The sequence below is a fragment of the Staurois parvus genome, unplaced genomic scaffold, assembly GCF_062004578.1.
Source record: "Staurois parvus isolate SC_StPar_1 unplaced genomic scaffold, SC_StPar_1.0 ptg000249l, whole genome shotgun sequence".
Classification (NCBI taxonomy): Eukaryota; Metazoa; Chordata; class Amphibia; order Anura; family Ranidae; genus Staurois; species Staurois parvus.
The window spans coordinates 6,601,220-6,623,602 of NW_028318045.1; the positions used below are offsets into that span (position 1 = coordinate 6,601,220).

At 42.0% G+C, this 22,383-nt stretch overlaps 1 protein-coding gene and 1 long non-coding RNA gene across 2 annotated transcripts in view; one reads left to right on the forward strand and one right to left on the reverse strand.

The window, feature by feature from the left end:
• The window catches only part of TMEM178B (transmembrane protein 178B), a 406,020-nt gene that overhangs the window by 273,528 nt on the left and 110,109 nt on the right, over positions 1-22,383 (forward strand). The window lies entirely within an intron of this gene.
• LOC149459726 (uncharacterized) overlaps positions 1-22,383 on the reverse strand; it is a 37,339-nt gene that overhangs the window by 14,322 nt on the left and 634 nt on the right. The window contains exon 2 of the long non-coding RNA XR_016313223.1: positions 18,689-18,781. This is a non-coding gene — a long non-coding RNA (uncharacterized LOC149459726). The remainder of the gene's footprint in view (positions 1-18,688; positions 18,782-22,383) is intronic.

Sequence of the window (22,383 nt, forward strand, 5' to 3'; positions counted from 1 at the left end):
AGAGGAGCTCTGCAGATACACTTTTTGCCGGCTTGGAATTATTCTTATTTTCATCCTACTTCTACTTCTTCTTCTTCATCCTCATCCTCTTCTTCTTCTTCTGAGGATGAGGATGAGGATGAAGAAGAAGAAGAAGAAGTAGGATGAAAATAAGAATTCCAAACCGGCAAAAAGTGTATGTGCAGAGTTCCTCTATTTCTGACAGTTCTCTGACAGCTCCTTCACATGTACAGCGGTTGAAACATCTGTATCCTAAATGGAAACTAATAGATACAATGTTTCAACCGCTGTACATGTGAAGGAACTGTCAGAAAAATGTCAGAAATAGCGGAGCTCTCTGCAGGGACACTTTTGCCGGCTGATCGGGAAAAATCCGATTCGCGCACCCGAAGTAGGCAAATATTCGGATTCGACGCGAATCGAATTTTTCCTGAAATTCGTATCGAATTCCGGTTCGCCTGGTTCGATTCGCTCATCTCTAATTATTATTAAACATAACAAAATGTTTTCAGTTGTATTTTTAACAGATCGAAAAGGTGCAAAAAAGGAGAAGATGGTTTACATACCCTTTAACTGAACCAAATGTAATCTTTCTTTAGAAGAGGTGATTCTAAGGAGGGTATGATCATCATGTATAAACATAATACCAGTGCAGATAAAAACTTGGCATAAAGTTGTTAACTTTAAGGTCGTTGCAAAAGACAGGGGACACTTTTTGTACTTTAATTGGCGCATGTGTAAAGGCTTCTTTGCAGTAAGAGCTGTGAAAATGGGGAACAGACTTCCACTGAATCTCATCCTAGATGACAGTAGAATTTTTCAGAAAACAGTTGCATGCGTTTCTAAATGGATGAAATATAACTGGCTTTTAATATCTAAAGGTAATAACACTGCAGGGGGTTGATCCAGGAAACATCTAATTGCCTTTAGGGATCAGGAAAGATTTTATACCTGTTACAGCAAATTGGACCATGTTTAGAAGGGTCTTTGCCTTGTTCTGAATCAACAGCTTTAGGTTCTGATTATTTGTCTTTTGGTTGTATTTGATGGACATGTCTTTTTTTCAACCCAACTAACTGTGTAATTATAGTATTTCTTTCTGCTGTGCCATTCTCTCTTGCGCAGTCTCCACTGCTGCTGCCTCATCCCCCAGCCGTTCGCGAGATGCCAGGGGGGCAGACTGCCAGAGGCGCCATCTGCAACTTGTTGGCACTGCTTCCACTGGGTTGTTCTCAGGGGTTGGTGCTGATTAATCAGATGGCACCGCTACCCATGAATGCAGGAACATGTGAATGTGCCATCTAGGATATAACCCTTTTATGACCAGCTGCCTCAGTATTACCCTGCCCTGTACCATTTGTGCATTTTTCAAGCTAGAAAACTTGTCCATACAACATTAATAGACTCCATTGTTAATTTATTTGATTGTTTTGGTGTTTAGAAATAACCTTTGAGAATAAAAATGAGAAAACAATTCTGACAGTGTCAGGTGTCGCACCTTTTCTGTCTCACCTTTGAATGTTAGCTACAGTCGTACCTGATTATCATAAACAATATAATAGTTAGAAAACTGTATGCTATTAAAATGCTTGTTGACCTCTGAATGAAAAAGCAACAGAGCGTATCCCCTTATCTTGTGTGCTACCCTCAAAACAAAGCACTAAGTGTGGTTTCTCTCTCCTCCCTCTCTCATTCGTCAGCAGTAGTCACTTCTGACAGGTTATAGCATCACCACAGAATTTTGGGAAATGGCCCCAGCCTCGCTCCAGCACACAGCAGGTGATTGTCAGCCTCAGCTGTGCATGTTTCCCTATGAGACTGTGTAGAGGTGGGGTTGTCCTTTCCCTCCACTCAGGTCTCAAATTACACTCAGCTCCCTGCTCTTTGCTGTGCAGTATGTGACATCAGATCCCCGCCCCCAAACTACAAGAGTTGAGAAATAGCCTGTGATCTGTGTATTTTAGAAGGGGGTAGAGAAGATAGGTCTGCAGACAAACAGGTACAACTTAATCAAGATGATTTGCTACATCTCTGTGTATCACCTGAGGCTAGTCACGTCAGTGAGTATATCTAAAAGTTTACAACCACTTTAAGATATATTTAACCCAAATCACAAAAAATATAATGGCTGGTCCTGTATTGTATAAGACAAGCAGCAAGACCAATGAGAGACCAACAAGAAGAGCAGCTTCCTGGGAATTGGTCCCCACAGCCTGAACTAGTAGAGTGACCAGGGGCAGACTGACAACTCATGGGGCCCCCGGGCAATAGGGGATCATGGGGCCCCTGTGTCCTTGCCCAAATTCAAAAACACAGCAAAAATGTTTCCCTTTAAATCCTAAGGGACACTTTACACCACTGCACTGCGGGTGCAATGCATTTTGAAAAACTCCTGCTTGCTGCTTCTTCGTTTTGCTTTTCATAACTGCACCAAACATACAGCTCCCCACTGAAATGGATAGAAAACGCGTAAAAACGCATTAAAAACGCCCCACGGTTGCATTATTGGTGCATTTTTTGAGTCACATATCTATGTATCACAATGCACGCTAGGAGTCAGGCAGTCAGAAAACACGCTGGAACACATCCAAAAATGCATATGCAGTGTGAAAGCAGCCAAGCTGAACTCCAGCCAAACAACTAAATACACAAATGCAATACATACAAGAGAGCAGGCTAACCTGCCAAAGGATTTGTATAACTGTCCATAGTTCTGCCACACAGTACAGTCACTGGAAAAGACCTGATTTTACTCTGCAACAGTTCAGTAACTGGTATAGGTCTTGTCCCTCCACCTGCCTGTGACTGAACAGTGAAAGGAGAAGCAGCACACTGATGAACGTATCCCTCTGTCACTGTGCTCTCTCCCTCTATAAGCATGCTCCTTGCACCGCAGCACAACTGACTAGTTACTTGTGTTACTTCTGCGTTTCACAGTCTGAGCTCTACTGTACAAGAGACAACTTAACACTGCTGTCATGGTTATTAAAGGGCATGAGCATCCCCCCCCCCTTGATTTTACTTGTTGCCAATAATGAAGAATTTTTGGCAGGTCACTGCAAATCTGCCTAAATATTGGCGTGCGCATCATTCGCACACTGTGAGAATTTTACACCGGCTTTGTGTTTTTATGACAGTTCTGGCGCTTGGCTCGATGAATCATACATATACATCGACACAGTACTGAGTGAGCACATTTCTAACAGCTCTCCCCTCTCTCGCAGTCTGCCTGCTGTTACCCATCATGCACCTCTGTGTTATTTTTATCTGTCGGTAACTGCATAATTTATGGGCTTTAAATACACACAACGCACCACACAGCGCAGAGGAGGAATTTTTTTTCCCTTTTTTCATTCACTGTCTTCCTTTTTTTTTTACATTCCTGACTCTGCCGAGCTGTAGTTATAAAAGATCCAATCAGCGGTCTTGTTCAGCAGCCGGCAACACTGCGAGACGCAGAGAGAATGTTAAGTCATCTGTAGCGCTAAATGGAACAAGTCGCAAAACAAGATGCCTGTAACAGAAACCTCTGATGGAAGCTGTCATTCTCTGCAGGGTTGCCAGCTTATCCTTTTAGAAGTGAACCCCCCAGGATTGGGAGCACATAGGGATCAGAATCTTCAACACCCAATCACTAACGTTTCATATAGGTTTCTAACATGGTCATATCCTTTAAAAAATCTAGTTAAGCCCTGGTTCACACTGATGCGGTGCGGAATTCGCAGCGTTTTCTGTGCGAATTCCGCACCGCCCCATATGGAAGAAAAATATATTTGAAATATATTTTAAAAATATTCTTCCCAAATATATTGACACATATTTGAAATGCTACAATTTTGGCCATATTCAATATATTTTAAAATGTTTATATATATATATATATATATATACACACACTGCTTGTTGAAATGCATTTTTATTACAAAATATATGAAAAATATTTGTAAAAATACATTTCAAAAATAATAAATCCAACACAACAAACACTTTACTCCTGCGCTAGGAAAGGACTCAGTAGACCCAATAGGAATGTTCTGGAATTTTCTGGAATATGCGCTGCTTGCTGCCCTCAACAGACCTGGGTGGTCCGAATACACTGGATACAAATGGAGAAACAGAAAAAGGGCGCACCGACCTAGTGCATTATTGTTTAAAATAATTTATTAAAGAAACAAAAATAGGTATCATACTCACAATGGACATAATAACACAGGCATGTCAAACTGAACAAGGTGTATGATCCAAACAACCGTTGGCTCTGAGGAAGAGGTTGTGTCCTCGAAACGCGTTAGCCAGTTGGTCATCCAGGGTTCCATCGTATGGACTCAGATGTTGTTTGGATCATACACCTTGTTCAGTTTGACATGCCTGTGTTATTATGTCCATTGTGAGTATGATACCTATTTTTGTTTCTTTAATAAATTATTTTAAACGATAATGCACTAGGTCGGTGTGCCCTTTTTCTGTTTCTCCATTTGTATCCATTTCAAATATAATGTATGTCTTTAAAAATACAAATCTACATTTTTGGAATGCGTTTACAAATATATGTTAAAATTACTTTTTTATATGTTAAAAAAATCTGAAGAATATATTTAAAAAATATATATTTTTAAAAATATATATTTTTTAAATATATTCCGCAGATTTTTTGTAAAAATTAAAAAGTCATTTTAACATATATTTTTACATATATTTGTAAACGCATTCCAAAAATGTAGATTTGTATTTTTAAAGACATACAGTATAGTTGAAATGTATTTGTAAAATATATTATATATATTCATATATTTTGTAATAAAAATGCATTTCAACAAGCAGTGTGTGTATATATATATATATATATATATAAATATATTGAATATGGCCAAAATTGTAGCATTTCAAATATATGTCAATATATTTGGGAAGAACATTTTAAAAGTATATTTCAAATATATTTTTCTGCCATGTGGGGCATCAGAATCGCACCCCATTCATGTGAACCATTGCGGGTGTGTATGTTAAGTTAACAACAGCCCGCAAAACGCGGTGTGATGTGCAGAATCGGATCGCATAGGTGTGAACACCCATGCGATCCGATTCTAGTTCAGACCTAAAAAAGGGTCCTGCATGTTTTTGGTGCGGGTGCAGTGCAATTGGAGCCATATATAATGTGTGGCTCCAATTGCACTGCACACAAATCGCATGTGATTTGCACAGGAATGCAGTGCGGTTACTGTGCGAATCACATGGGATATGCCGCACCGCATATATGTGAACCCAGGCTCAGTCTTTTTAAATCTGCAGCTATCATTAGAATAATATCTTGTGGTCCTGCTATGAAGGTTCAGGCACTTTCTGTTATAGGGTGACAACGTTCTATTCCTGTCACCCAAAAAAAGATAAAAACAAATATTTTATTCTAAATATGTTTAAGATACACAGCACTTTAACAAAGAAAGGTCATTCAATAATGACCGGTTCATATCTGTGCAGTGCAGTTTAGATGCGTTTTACATTCGCTTTAGTTGCGTTACCATTGAACTCTATATAATGTGTGTTTTGATGAAAGTGCATCAAAGATGCAGCAAGCAGGATTTTTTTAATGCACTGCACAGGTGTGAAAGGAGTCTAATGGTGGCCTTACATGCTTCGATTCTTTTATCCAATCAATGTGCAATTCAATAAAAACAATCAAATCCACTAACGGTCAAATAGCCATAACTTCGGATTCACTGAAACTATGTCAATCCTCCAAGATGAAATATTATAACTGTATAACTTTGTATTCATCAGCAGCGCTAATTATTGATTACAATAATATTTTGATTGATTAGATTATGATGGTGGAAACAGAGATGCGATCAATAATTTACGACTGCAAGCTACAACTGCATCTTAAGGCCTCATGCACACTTGACATTTTTACAGCGGCTGTTTTTGGCTTTTGACGTTTTTTTCTACAGCTAGTAAACCCCCCAGCATGTTATCCTATGTGTCCATGCACACATAGACCATAAACATTTTTTGGCTGCAAAAAACCCAGGTCTAGTGAGTTTCTAGAGGAGTTTTTTAGCTGTAAAAACGCTAGTAGTCTTCATGCACACTGGACATTTTGATAACGCTGGTGTAACGGAACCGGACCCAGACTGTACTTGGGTATTTCCGTTATACTCCAGCTTCCCTGTCCGAACACAAATCCACGGATACCACCGCCGATCATGCAGGAAATAGACAGCACCAGACTCTTCTTAAGACAGGAAGTCAACTGCTTTATTTTTACACAAACACAAGATATATACACAGGGCGGGGAACTACAACCAGGAACAGGAAACACATCATCAGGCCCTCCCAGCAGGGAGAAGGGATGCAGGAAACACCCCCCACCAGACCAAGACACAGAACAATGGGATGCAGCACATGACAGTGAACAATAAACAATGGACCAACCACATGGCAGTGAACAATGGACCAACCACATGGCAGTGAACAATGGACCAACCACATGGCAGTGAGCAATGGACCAACCACATGGCAGTGAACAATGGAAAACCCCCACACCAATATTAGAACATTTCACCCTGTACCCCCTAACAGGAACAGGGTGCCTTAGACATAAGAAGGATTTGGGAAGATGATACAGGGGTCCTCCCACCCCCAAAAGTCACTCCCGTCACAGCTGGTAACGCTGGTTGGCGTTTAGTGGCGTTTTGCTGTATAGCGGCGTTTTCCTGTGTTTTTCCGCATTTGATTTATTAGTGTTTTTTTGACCCAAAAAAATTATTTGTTTGGTCAAAAAAACATAAAAAAATGCCAGTTCGCAATGTTTTACCGCGTTTTGCCGTGTTTTTCAGCATTAGAGCGTTTTTACAGCTAAAAATCTAAAAACTTCTCTAGAAACACACTAGTCCTGGGTTTTTTTCCAGCCAAAAAACGTTCCATCCAAAAAATGTTGATTACAGTCTATGTGTGCATGGACACATAGGATAACATGCTGGGGGGTTTACTAGCTGTAGAAAAAAACATCAAAAGCCAAAAACAGCCGCTGTAAAAACGGCCAGTGTGCATGAGGACTAACACTGAAAAATGCTGAAAAACGCAGTAAAACTACACAAACTGGCGTTTTTGGATGTTTTTTTACCCCCCCCCCCCCAGAAAAAAATTTTTTTTTAAATAAACGCTAAAAAACACAAATGCGAAAAAACATGGGAAAACGCCGCTAAATGCGGCAAAACGCCACTAAATGCTAGTGCAAAAATGCTAAAAAAGAGCTGAAAAACTCATGTTTTTAACGTGACTTTACACAGCTAACGTTACCAGCGTTATTAAAATTCACTTCGTTGTGTGTGGTATATCGATCAAATGGAATATCGACTATAGATTATTTCTATTGAAAGAGATTGATTAAAAATAAATAAATGAATAAAAAGGGGTGATTTCTTGAAGTGTGCATGGATACCATTAGAGTTCATGTCTACTTTAATGATTACAACCATGTGGACTGGCATAGGACAGATTTCTATGATGTTAGGCTCAGTTCACAATGCTGTATGTGTTATAGGCAGCCCAGTGGCTTAGTGGTGATCTTTTCGCAGATGAGTACATTTTTCCATAGACAACAATGCACCTGTGTTCGGATCAGTAAGAAATGTTGTGTTTTTAACTCCCATGTACAAGAGTTCTAAGGCCTTGTTCATATGGGGCAATTTGATCCTTGTCCCAAGCAGGGCCATATCTTACCGTCACAGGGAAACACTGGTTTTGCATGCTGGCAGTCCTATGACTGTCTATTGGGACACAGCAGCTGCATGGACACAGATGTTACCTCTGCACGGATGCATGGCCTTGAATGCACCCAGGGTGAGTGTGGGGACGCACATCCACACACATGTCATATTGAGAGCAGCGTCTGTGTCCGTGCAGCTACTGCATCCCAATAGACAACTACGAGACTGCCAGCATGAGGACACAGGGAACACCTGTGCATTCCAGTACGGGTAAAACATGACCCTGCACTGGGCACTCTTCAAATCACCGCATGTAGATGAGACCTAATGCAGGGATGAGTACAGAGCCGGAGAATAAAAAAAGAAAACTTTACGTTTCTGAGTGGAGTAATTTACGCACCTACACTTGTATACACATGCATATGTGCATATATTGCAACACTGACTACTAGAAGAGGATGAAGAAAAATGTTATGCTTGTAAAAGCAAAGTCTTTATGGAGCATTTTGCTCAGGATCCTTCTTTAGTCCGGGGTCCCACTGGATGCGATTTGCATGCCATGTGACTTGCAAATCGTATGCCAAGTCGCACCTTATTGTCCGCAATTACAGCGGTCATATCAGTGTGGTTCTAACTCGGTCAGAGCCGCAACGATTTCTAAAGTAGTACATGCGCTACTTTTAGTGCGATTTGCATCTGTGTCAGATGGCTTGGAAGTTGCACCCGAAATCGGCATGTCACCTGTAAGTCGCACAATTTCAAAGTTAGGTTTGATGTGACCGGTGTGTAAGTCTCCATTCACACCTATGCAGTTTGCTTTTTGCCCATTTTGCAGTGCTTTTCACAGTTCATTTTGCGTGTTTTTTTGTTCAGTTTTTTTTTTTTTTAAAGTGGATTTTTTTTTTCTTGGCAGAATACAAATGCAAAACGTGGCACAACTGCGGCAAAAATGCACTACCATGCATATCAGCAGATTCTCCATTGAACTCTATTGTAGCAAAAATGCTGCTTTTTGCTTTTACAAAAAGTCCAAAAATACAGCAGCTCAAAAAAGCATAGATTTGAACAGGGGCGGACTGACAACTCATGCCCCGGGCAATAGGGGATCATGGGGCCCCTGTGTCCTTGCCCAAACTCAAAAAAGCCTATGAAAAAGGTACCAGGGGCATCTCATGGGGCCCCCTACTGACCCCAAGCCCTCGGGCAGCGCCCGAGTTTCCAAATTGCATGTCAAGTCGCACCTTATTGACTGAAATTAGAGCGGTCATATTTCTAAAGTAGTCCATGCACTACTTTCGGTGCGATTTGCATAGACATCTGTGCCAGATGTCTTGTAAATTGCACCTCAAATTGCAATGACATCCCGACTTTGAAATCAGTGAAGTTGGACGATTTCAAAGTCAGGATCAATGTGACTGGGGTGTAAATGGACTGTAGTGCGTTTCTGCCAAAAGCAAAAAAGCACTAAAAAACGCATTGGTGTGAACGGAGCCTTAAATAAGAGCATAAATATCAGTAATTATCATGTCTGCGTGCAAGCGGCCTTATGTTCAGTTAGTTCCCATCTTTTTATACTGATGACACCTTATTGAAGAAAGCCTGTACTTACATCAAGGCTTGTGAACTTTCACTGGTATTGTACAACCGGCATCTGCAGATATCTTCAAGCATCAAAAACTCTCTAGAGCCTTGCTTCTCAACCTTTATGTACCCTTTTATTACAACAAAGAATACTGCAACCCTCTGGAGTGTAATGGTTTTAAGTACTACCTAAAGTCTGTACATTTATTGCCAATGCCATTACCATTATTTCCTAGCAATCCCTAAGGACCATGTCATACTAGCCACATAGTAGCAGCGATTTGTAGCAGATTCAGATCACTCGGCTTCTTTTCTCTGATGATTTGTAGCTGGATACAAAGTTGCTGTAGCTGACTACAAGGCGTATCTATGAAGCTACAAATTGCTGGTGCACCATGGTCATCAGCAGCTGTATTGGATACAGTGAGTTCAGGCTAGGTTTACACTTGTACGGTGGTTGCGGGTGCAGCACAGCATGTACTCCGTACCTGTTCCCACACCCGCAACCAAACCGCTTTGCTCTTTTGCATTCTTTTTAATTCTTACTGGCACCTCCACGCATCTGAAAACGCAGTCCGTTTTCCATTGCAGGAAATCACATGATGCCAAAGCACCATGGGATTTTCCTATGGCTGCGTTCTAAAAAAGGCACAGGAACCTTTTACCTGCATAAAACGCTGACAAAGCAGCCCATGCCTGTGCAAATGTGGCTCGTGGCTGACTCATCACTTCTTAATTGCCTATTTCAAGTAGTGAACAGGGGCGGACTGACAACTCATAGGGCCCCCGGGCAATAGGGGATCATGGGGCCCCTGTGTCCTAGCCCACACTCGAACCACACCCAAAAAAGCCTATGAAAGGTACCAGGGGCACTTCATGGGCCCCCCTACTGACCCCGGGCCCTCGGGCAGTGCCCGGGTTCCCAAATAGTCAGTCCGCCCCTGGTAGTGAAACCCAGCAACTCTGTATGTGAATGAGTCATGACTGGTGGCAATTCTACCTGCAAATGTGGCAGCTTGTATAATAACTGCACCCCAGTTCTGGAAATGTGTAATAACGTGGCAGCTGGTTGTGTTGAATTTGTGGTTAGGGGTTGAGGGGCAGTAAAAACACAGCTCAACCACCTGTTTCTACTATCCTTTGGCCTCCAGTATAAGAGGCCTTATTATTTGGATTTACATTATGGGATGTACATACCCTCAAATTAAACCTGAGAGTGTGCACTTTCAGCCCATATCCATTATGTGACTATAGCTTGAATATGTTTTGGTAAATATCTGAAAAAAACTAAAATTGTGCCAGTGTCCAAATATATGTGGACCTAACTGTATAAAATCAATCTCTTATGTATAAACTGTTGCTGGGTTTAATTTGATTAGAAGGAGTAGAACTGGAACTGGTCATGTGTACCACTAATTGAGAAATTCAACTCTAGATTTTAAAAGGCATATTCCAACTTTTGTAAAAAAAAAAAAAAAAGGATAAATGCACCCATAATGAAAAAATGTACACTCATTCATTTTTGCTTTGGAGCCTGCAAGACATTGCATATATATATATATATATATATATATATATATATATATATAATTTATTTTTTTTTAAATATATATATTTATAATATTATTATGATTAACAATGGGTCTTATTATGGAAGTTTTTTCACTGGACAACTGTTGCAACAGCGACACCTACAGGTCATTTGAAAAGGAATGAACAAAACACTACAGAAAAGTGACTTTGTTTAAAGTACAACTGTACTTTTTTTACGATTTTTTTTTCTGGTTGTTACGTAGATTCCCCCCATCCCCTACAGATGCTGCCCACTTAGTTACATACTTACCTTCACCACGCAGCCCAGTTTCAAGCCTCTGAAAAATAAAATGGCTGCATACAGCGCCATACAGTGCATGATCACTGCAGCCCCAATTTATTCCAGTGAGAAAGCCATACTAATAGCACCCTTAAGTGATTTCTTAAGAGTTTGGCCTTCCTATAGAAATTATGTAGGCAGTGGTGCACAGTATAGACCAATGGTCTCCAAACTTTCTAAACAAAGAGCCGGTTTAGTGTCCTTCAAACTTTAGGGGGGTCAGTGGGAGTAAAAAAAATCTTGTGTCAGTGTGAGGAATAGTGCCCCATTATTGGTGTCAGTGGGAGGTATAGTATTCCATCTTTGGTGTCAGTGGGAGGTATACTGCCCCACTGTTGGTGTCAGTGGGAGGAATAGTGCCCCATCATTGGTACCAGTGGGAGGAAAAGTGCCAGGGGAATAATGCCCCGAGGGCCAGATAAAAGGAAGCAGAGGGCCACAGTTTGGAGACCACTGGTATCAGGGCTGGTGCTAGACTATTCTGCGCCCTAGGCAAGACCAGCTACTTGCACTCCCCTTCACCTGTAGTTCTACTTCACCCCTCCTAGCACACGTCCTCTTTCCCCTCAATTTTCCACCCTAGCAAAAATCATCTCCCCCATATCCCCTCACTGTCCAATTATAGGCTGGGGACAGATCCAGGACAGGGGTGGACTGACAACTCATGGGGCCCCCGGGCAATAGGGGATCATGGGGCCCCTGTGTCCTTGCCCAAACTCAAAAAAGCCTTTGAAAAAGGTACCAGGGGCATCTCATGGGGCCCCCTACTGACCCCGGGCCCTCGTGCAGTGCCCGAGTTTCCAAATGGTCAGTCCGCCCCTGATCCAGGACAACCTGGGCTCAGAGGAAGTGGAATGAATTATGCTGGACATGAGACTGAGAACATTTAGTGACAGAAAAAAACAGTGAAGAAATCTCTGAACTGAAACTGAATATTGCATTAAAAACTGGTTTTGTTATTTTATTTAATAAACTATTTATTTTTTATCTCATTTTTTAATGTTTTGTTCTACTCTAAATTCCATTTGGAAACCCACACAAATTCCATTGGTGACTGATAAATTATTTTCTGATCTTTCCTTCACTATTTATTTTCTTCTATTAAAACTCAAAACAGAAATATGTTCAGTTATACAGTGCTACAACCGTATGGGAACTTATTAAAAATTAAAAGGGTTACAGCCTGTCCAAAAAAAGGGTCTGTGCATGATGCAATTTTTCCAAAAATTTATACAAAATATAGAATATTTAAAAATGGGATTGGTTGGAATAAAACGTGTGTGGACACTCTAAATTATATCTATAGCCAAAACATGTTTTTGTTGTTTTGGATAGAATAGGTAATGATTAAGGCTCCTTCACACCAGAAGCGCTGAGCTGCATTTTTTAGCACATTAACATCTTAAAACAAATGTATTTGGATAGCGCTAGTTCACACCATCGCATTGCTTTTCATTCCAACCCACTACATTCTAGAATCCTTCAGAAGGCAGGGGGGAACAATCAAAGCTGCAGCTTGTGAAGTCCAAAACAGCCCAAAGCAATCACAAACTGCTCCACTGATTACAAAAGAGCCAAAAAGAACTTAATTTACCCAATCATCCTGGCAACCTATCTAGAAGGGTGCTACATCTGCGCGTTGTTTTCCTGTGTTATTGGGCATTGCATTAAGTTACAGTTGCAAGAAAAAGTATGTGAACCCCTTGGGATTACGTGGAGTTTTGCATGAATTGGGCATAAAAGTCACAATAGAAGAACACAGTCTGCTGAACATAATACTACACAAACATTAGATGTTGCCATGGTTTAATTGCACATAACATGTAAACATTCACAGTGCAGGGAGGAAAAAGTATGTGGACCTTTGAACTGGTTGAACTGGTTGACCCTCCTTTGGCAGCAATAACCTCAACCAAACGTTTCCTGTAGTTGCAGATCAGACCTGCACAACGATCTGGAGTAATTTTGGACCACTCCTCTTCACAAAACTGTTTCAGTGTAGCAATATTCTTGGGATGTCTGGTGTGAATCGCTCTCTTAAGGTCATGCTACAGCATTTCAATCGGGTTGAGGTCAGGACTCTGACTGGGCCACTCCAGAAGGCGTATTATGTGCTGTTGCAGCCATTGTTTTGTTGAATTACTTGTATGCTTTGGGTCATTGTCCTGTTGCATCACCCATCCTCTGTGGAGCTTCAGTTGGCGGACAGATGGTCGTACGTTTTCCTGCAAAATGTCTTGATAAACTCTGGAATTCATTTTCCCATCAATGACAACAATCCGTCCAGGCCCTGAGGCAGCAAAGCAGCCCCAAACCATGATGCTCCCCATGTTTTACAGTGGGGATGAGGTTTTGATGTTGGTGTGCTGTGCCTTTTTTAACTTCAAACGTGCTGCAATATTCTTTTTGGACAGCAATGGCTTCCTCCATGGTGTCCTCCCATGTACTCCATTCTTGTTTAATGTTTTCCTTATTGTAGATGTGTCAACAAAAATGTTAGCATGTGCCAGAGATTTCTGTAGGTCTTTAGCTGAGACTCGGGATTCTTCTTTACCTCATGCAGCATTCTGCGCTGTGCTCTTGCAGTCATTTTTACAGGACAACCACGCCTAGGGAGAGTAGCAACAGTGCTAAACTTTCTCCATTTGTATACAGTCTGTCTTACCGTGGACACATGAACATCAAGGCTTTTGGAGATAATTTTGTAACCCTTTCCAGCTTCATGCAAGTCAACAATTCTTGATCGTAGGTCTTCTGAGAGCTCTTTTCTGCGAGGCATGGTTCACATCAGACAGTGCTTCTTGAAACCAGTAAACCCAAAACAGGTGTGTGTTTTTTAAGGGCAGGACATCTGTCAGCAACACATCCAATATCATCACACTGATTGGAGTCAAGGTTGGCTCACTCCTGGCTCCAATTAGCTCTGGGAGAAGTCATTAAGCTAGGGCCTCACATACTTTTTCCTCCCTGCACTGTGAATGTTTACATGTTATGTGCAATTAAACCATGGCAACATCTAATGTTTGTGTAGTATTATGTTCAGCAGACTGTGTTCTTCTATTGTTGCGACTTAGGTGTCGTTCAGAGCACATTTTATGCCCAATTCATGCAAAACTCCACGTAATCCCAAGGGGTTCACATACTTTTTCTTGCAACTGTAGTTAAATCATGTGAATTGGCTGGCAATGCACCAAAATGTTGAATTAATGGTCATGCCAGTATTATTGATGACACAGCACAATACACCATAGTGTGTTGCCATGTGTTGTGGTGCTCATGTATTGGAACTGTATTGCCCTGTTGTATTGGATGTTGTATGTTTCAGTAGTGTGTGTGTTACCACAATGTACTCCAGTGGAAAAGGGCGAACCTAGGCTTAAATAATGACAGATCCACTGTAGAGGAAAGTATTCTGCTTAGTAGCAGGGGTTCTAATAAAAAAAAGGGCACAAAGGGGGTCTGCCCCAGGCTAACCAGGACAGAGACCCACCAGGTTGACCAGGACAAGGACCCACCAGGTTGACCAGGACAAGGACCCACCAGGTTGACCAGGACAAGGACCCACCAGGTTGACCAGGACAAGGACCCACCAGGTTGACCAGGACAAGGACCCACCAGGTTGACCAGGACAGAGACCCACCAGGTTGACCAGGACAGAGACCCACCAGGTTGACCAGGACAGAGACCCACCAGGTTGACCAGGACAAGGACCCACCAGGTTGACCAGGACAAGGACCCACCAGGTTGACCAGGACAAGGACCCACCAGGTTGACCAGGACAAGGACCCACCAGGTTGACCAGGACAAGGGCCCACCAGGTTGACCAGGACAGAGGCCCACCAGGTTGACCAGGACAAGGGCCCACCAGGTTGACCAGGACAGAGACCCACCAGGTTGACCAGGACAAAGACCCACCAGGTTGACCAGGACAAAGACCGATCAGGTTGACCAGGACAAGGACCCACCAGGTTGACCAGGAAAAAGACCAACCAGGTTGACCAGGACAGGGACCCACCATGAGACTGGATATAAAGTCTTGATGAAAGGCTATGTAGAACCTCCTATGTCAATCCCCAGGTGCTCTTATTATCCGGGGGACAAGTTGTTTTAAATCAAAAGTCCTGGCATATAATTAAATGTCACTATTTAATTCAACTACTATATAGTATAAAACCACTAATTATCATTAAAGTAAAACTAAAGTCTGTATGACAGTCCAAACAAGTGTGAAATCCATTATACCATGTGATGCAGAAGCCTCATACACTCATCAAAAAACTTACCCTCCCCCGACTGACCTGAAATCTACCTTTATTTGTGTCCCCCCACCCCAGCACCCAACCCCAGACATTGTAACTCACAGTGCTAGAGGTTCAACAACAGAACCATTGCTGTCAATCCAGAACACAGTAAGTGGGGTGGAGGAGTGGCCAGGTGCTGATTGACAAGTTACAGGCATGTGAATCAGCAGTGAAAATTTTGATAACCCTGCCCTGCAACATCTTCTCATCCACTGTAGTGCAAGCAGTCACAGCCTACGGGAGGGTGGCAACTCTGCTCTGAATTCAGGAGCAGTGAAGCATCGCTACCACACCATAATAGGAAGTTGCATTAAGTGAACTCTACTGGCAGGATTAACAAGTATTTGTGGGACTGCAGCACATATTTAATACCATAATTCTCCTTTAAATATATTTTCAATACAGTTTATATACAGCATGTAAATGAATATGCCTTTATATTAGCTTCATGTAATCTTCTGCTTTAATAATTTGGGGAGGTTTAGCATACTCAGCCAAAAATACTGGGCTGCATTCCACTGACCTAGGGAGGAGTAGAGGGTCTGGTACATGGTGATGACATCCCCACATAGCATTTTTTCATGTTTTTTATTAGTATAGCAGGTACCCTACTGAGATAAACAGTTTTCAGCGTTCTGTTGGATGATTTGTTTCTCTCACTTTTTTATACTTTTATGTCATTTAACCGACTGTGGCAAAATAATGACTATCTTTGTTAAACAACTGCAAAATGAGCAGAGTAAGTAGTGCACAGGGCACTGATATCTTGCATCGGATCTGCCTCGCCAACTGTGACCGTGGTTGGGCTAGTCCCCCAGTGTCAGTGAGGTGGCACATTTCCTGTGGATGTATTAGATCACAGAGTGGGAAGCCAGTGGGGAAATTAAATATGCAGAAATGGAGATAAACAGAGCAGTGAACGAACATCTGGGAGTGTGATGGGATGACCGTCTGTGCCAGATACTAATGAAAATTGTAGTTTGCTGACATCAACGGTAATTGTGATTAGCATGTCCCGCGGCTGGCATAGATAGACCCTAATTCCAGCACTCCGCCAGATCTCTGGGGTGAGTGCAGCTATAGACTGAACAGAGCAGTGATGGCCTACTATTAATAAAGCAGGCTTTGACAAAAAATGTTTTAGAAAAAAAATTGTATTGTGAGGAAAGTCTTCCCCAGATCACTGAACCAAATTCTGACCCTATTGACCACCGGTGGTTTGCATGCAGGCTCCAGGAGGACCTTAGTCATTGTTCTCTGTACAGGGCATTGTCCTGTTGTTTTGCAGGCTGGTGGGGTACAACATTTCTTGCTGTGGCCTCTTTTATTCCTGTTAAGACTAAGGGGTCTATTTAAAATAAGCAGTATAGCCACATTTCTACAGTGCAACAATGTGCTTTTAATTGTGCCTAGCATTCCACTGGCTTTGAGACTTCAAACCTACTGGAACATTTTTAAAATATACGAGAACAAAAGAGCTGGGAGGGAGGTCTGGTCAAATGACCTGAGAGAATCTGAAATGGAATGGCTACAGCAAAATTTAATTATCCAGACACAAATTTATTACAAGGTAAGATGAGATACTCTTTGGGGTTTTAATAAAATTGCAGAGTGCAGAATTTGGTGAAGATGTGCATGGTAGCCAATCAGCTTCTATTTCAGCTTGTTCAATTAAGCTTTTTAAACCTGGAAGCTATGTTTCTATGCAGAGCTGCCTGCACAAGATTTTTCACTCTCCAGTCTTAGTAGATCAACCCCTTTGTCTCAAAGCCAATGTGTTTCAGGAGCTTATCCCTCCCCTTCATCTGGGCTTAGAAAAAAGATGCTGGAACCAGCTGCTGATGGCCTTTGCTTATTAAAGGTTTGGTCAAGATCCTTGTTACATTGTAACCATTGTCCATCATCTCTGTGAATTTATTGCCACCACTTAGGCCCTGATGAAGGGGGAGTGTTGAACCCCCAAAATGCATTGGCTTTGTGACAAGATTTCTCATCTTACCTTGAATTTGTGTCTAGAAAATGCAATTTCGGTGTGGTGATTCATTCTCAGATTCATTTAGTTACAAACCAAGGAGAACTTTGAAGTCCTTTTGTGTAGAGAAGCTGCCACCCTAAGAATCCAGGCATCATAGTCAAATACCTAGTCACCACTATAATCCCTATAACATTAGGATAATTATTAGTTCTATTCTTCCACTTTTCATTCCTGGGCACATGACTTGTCAAATCATGCAACCAGCCTCCCCTTCAGCTTGAGAGTTTTCTGTGCTGCATACCACAGCTCTCTGCATTGTTATGCTGTGAGCACAGAATGGAGTAGTGGCACCCCCTTCAGGGCATCACTCAGAAACATTGTTAATGAAGCTTTAAAGTGGAATTTCACCCAAAAGGAGTTCTGCTTGTTTGCCTCTTCCTCCTTCCTCTTTAACATTTGGTACTTTTTTTGGTAATTTTTTTTGGGGGGAGAGCATGTACTTGGTTTTGACAGGTACCCACTCCCACTTCCAGCTGGTTCGCCTAGGCCAGTGGTCTCCAAACTGTAGTCCAGGGGCTGGACATGGCGCTTTGCATGCCTTTATATAACCCTTGAGGCATTATTCCTGCCACTGACACCAACAATGGGGCATAATTCCTGCCACAGATGCCAACAATAGGGCATTATTACTCCCACTAACACCAATAGGGGGGGCACTATTCCTCCCCCTAATACCAGAGATGGGGCATTTTACTCCCATTGGCCATTGTCTGCTCCCCCTAAAGTCTGAACAACAGTAAACTGGACCTTTGTATAAAAAGTTTGGAGACCCCCTGGGCTAGGCGATCCAAGTGGATGTTCATCCCCCCTTCACCCTCAGCATTCTGGAACACATCACAGGTCCCAGAATACTTTGGGACCAGTCACAAAGTGCAGCGCTGCTTGGACATGTGCAGTGGGAAGCCTTGTGGCTTCACAGCCAGTTTCCCTTAATTAAGATGCCGGCACCTGGACTCAAATCCCATTGAAGAATCAGTTTGGGTAAGGACAGTACTGGATCCCTGCTACAGGACAGGTAAGTGTCTCTATATTAAAAGTCAGCAGCTACAGTATTTGTAGCTGCTGACTTTTAATTTTTGGGAGGAGACTGAAGCTCCTCTTTAAGGCGTATCACCAGCAAAAACATTTTATTTAGTATTAGATAGGGTGCGGAAATAAATTAACCTCATTAGTGGGATTTCCTCTTACCTGTTTTGTTGACATTGGCTTCACTGTACAGGACATTGGATGGACATACACTTAAAATTCAGTCAAGCACAGGTCTTCTTTAAATGTCATCAGCTGTAAAAAAAACTCCTGATACTTTATTGAACATCAATGCTTGACTGTATAAGTTATTGTGTATTTTACGTTTATTGGTCCTTTAAGAGGTATAATTTGGTATCCCAGGTGCACCATTCATTCCAAAATATAATTTTTGTTTTTTTGCCTCTCAAATTTTCTAATGCTTTTATCTCTTTACATTTCTTTGTGAAGCTGAATCTTGTGCCTTGGGGGCACAAAATCTCTTATGTCTTCATTTCAGCATATATTGTCCCAGAGTTTTTCTGTCTACCAGCCGGTAATACAATAATTTTATTGGAATGACTTCATTAAGAAACCTGTAAAGATGATGATAGGGATATGGAGCTGGATCTTAAAAAAGGGTGATAATGATTCACTAAGCTGTTTGGGTAACACACAGTATAATTGAACGTGATGATTTTGCAATTAAAATGACCATAAAGATTTTATTTCAATTCCTAGCATAATGTCAGCATATTAGGATAATAAGCGCATAGTTTACCCTGATGCAATCTGGGAGATTGCATTCATTAATAGGAGACAAAAGTATCACATTTGTTATAAGGGTTCACCTTGGCTTTGCTGGATAATATGTTGGACGTCATTCAAAAAGCCAACGTTGAATAACAATAATTTGTAACAATCATCTTAAAGTAGATGTGAAGCCGGACAGCTAAATTCACAGCTGAAATATGCAAGTGGGAACAGTCTTTTCTGACAAAAAAAATAAAACTGTAATTTTGTTCAACCGGGTTTGCTAAACCATGAAACAAAAAAGGCCAGTACTCCATCATGGACCTCCAAAAAATATTGAGGTTAAATCAAAATGCATAACAAAAATAGTGCAATAGATACCTCTCACTGACGTGTATGTCTGCCACCTTGAGGAAGGAGTCCAACAAGGTGCTGAAATGACAGTGGAGGATGCCTTTTTACAATATTTTTTTTATGCACTTTTTTGGCCTCAATACATTTTTGGTGTCCATAATGTAGTACTGGCCCCAGTACAATGACCTTCAGAGTCAGGTGATGGATGGATTTGTGTACAATTTTCTAACCCAAACACAAAAGTCACGCTCTAATCATGCTTTTCTCTATGGCAGTTAAGGCAACATAGTTTAGTCAAAGCCCACCCTGACCTGTGATTGGATAGTGTGGAGTAGCAACATACTGATGAGGTCAACCTTATGCTCCTCCATCCTAACAACCATCTCACCATTCACTGCACAGGTTATAAAGCCTGGTTGACTTACAGTACTGCCCATCCATCTCCTGAATCTTGATAAGCAGAGAACTTCAGGAGGTTATTACAATGATAGAATGAGGTACTATTTCAAAATAAATTTGAAAATGTTTTGATCACATAACATAGTTAAATGGTAGTATTTTATACCTGCACACACTTAATGTGGTTCTAAAGGCAGGAGATTTTTATTTACCTTAACCCTTTGGCGCCGACACCTCCCGGCCCTTTAAGAGTTTCAGAAGCCGGGAGGCAGGGCGGGGTTTTAGGGTCATGTGACCGCCATGATTCACTGTCACGGTGGACACATGATCGGGAAAGATCCCGATCGAAAGAGGAGATCGGGACCTTTCGGTGAGTACTGGACATGCATGCTGGGTGCGTGCAGGGTGCGCACTCTCGGCGCATATGTTTTTCTTAATTGCACGCAAATGTGTGGCCGCTCGGCATCAAGGCCCAGACGCCGGGAGGTCGCACATTTGCGTACAGCCGGCGCAAACAGGTTAATGCATTAGGGTAAAAAACCCTTTAAATACAGCTTCCCCCCAGCCACCCTAAATACTTACTTGAGCCTGATGGCAATCTAACAATATGCACAAGAGCAGCAATGTTGCTCTCTCTCTCTCTCTCTCTCTCTCTCTCTCTCTCTCTCTCTCTCTCTCTCTCTGCTCTCTGGCTCAGATGCAGCAGAGGGAGCCATTGGCTTCTGCTGCAGTCAATCAAAGCCAGTGAGGAGAGAGTGGGGGCGGGGCCAAGCCATACTCTGTATGTCAATGAATACACAGAGCGGGGCTCAGGAGTGAACCCGTATGAGTGCCCCCATAGCAAAAGGTTAGTTACAGGGGCACTCAACAGGGAGGAGAAGTCAGGAGTATTGACCAAGGACCCGAGAAGAGGTTTGAAGCTTCTCTGTTCAAAACCATTGCACAGAACAGGGAAGTATAGCATGTTTGTTGTTTTAAAACCAAAACATGTTTCCCTGTATAATCACTTTAATTAGTCTAATTAAAATTTCACCTAGACTGATAATTGGGTCAGAAATGGCATCTTGCATATTTTGTATCTTGATGGGTACCTGTGTAAAATTTCTTGTATGACAAACAGAAGAGAAAATACAATTCTATTCCATGTGAGCAGTTGTGTTGTAGAATGCAAGAAAGAAATAACGGGCAAACATTAGGGACAATAATAAAAGTCTCTTTGTGACACCTTAGAAATTTCAAAGAGTAATGGCTTAAAAAGACCAAATGGTTCATCTACATCTGCACCATGTTATTTAAGGCTGTTGTGGGCAAATGGAACCATGCGACAGAATACAGTTCAGTCCAGCCCTGGCCCTCCTACTTTCCTAGATGCAGCTGACTGCAGATCTAAATATGTCTGCTGTGAACTGATTCTGAACCAGGGGGGCAGCTGTGACTGAGATCCTGCTCTTGGAAGGTACAGAATGATTCCTGTGCTGCCTTTAATTCAGCAAACCTAACATAATGCACGTGACAGGTGACATAGATAAGCACAGATCACTAAAGATCCTGGCACCAGACTATTCATTTCAACAAAAATATACCCATAAGAATTTATGCACATTTCATGAATTTTAGACATATAATTTACCTGTTAAATCCTCCCTTGTGTAGACATCCAAAAGCCCAGAGACTGCTCTGCAGCGCTGCCATCTTATATGTGATTTCTGGGACCTAAGCAGATTCATGGGCTGTCACTCAAGTGATGCTCTATAGCAGCCTTTCTCAACCCTTTTAAGGTGAAGGAACCCTTGAAATAACTTTCTGGTCTCAAGGAACCTCAGCTAAAAATTACTGTCTACAGCTCACCATACATTAGTATGAAGTTGTCAGGGCTGCTGTTAGAAACCATGGGGCCCCATACAGCCAACCTGACAGGGCCCCAACTAAAAGAGAGGGGCGAGAAATGACACTGGGGGGCAATTACTGGAACTGATCCCCTGTATGGCACCTGCTGCAGCAGCCGATAGCCAGCAAGAGGGAGAGGAGAAGAAGGCAGCTTTCATCTGCTTCAGAGAGAGCCATACAGGGGAACGGTTACAGCAATTGCCCCCCCCATGCCAATCACCCTCCCTGCCCACATCCGATTCACCCAGCTGCTTGGGCTGCCCTGCTGGCCTGGGCCTCGTACAGGAGGATTGGTGGTACCTCCTTATCCACGGCCCTGGATGTAGTCACTGGAAAGCATGCTCCTTTCATTTCTGGTAACTAGAAACATTTTCCCCTTACAGATAGCTACAAATATCATTATTCTTGTCAATGGTTAGCTATCTAAGAGGCAAAAATGGCTTATTGCTTAAAGAACCCCTAGCAAGGTCTTCAGGAACCCTAGG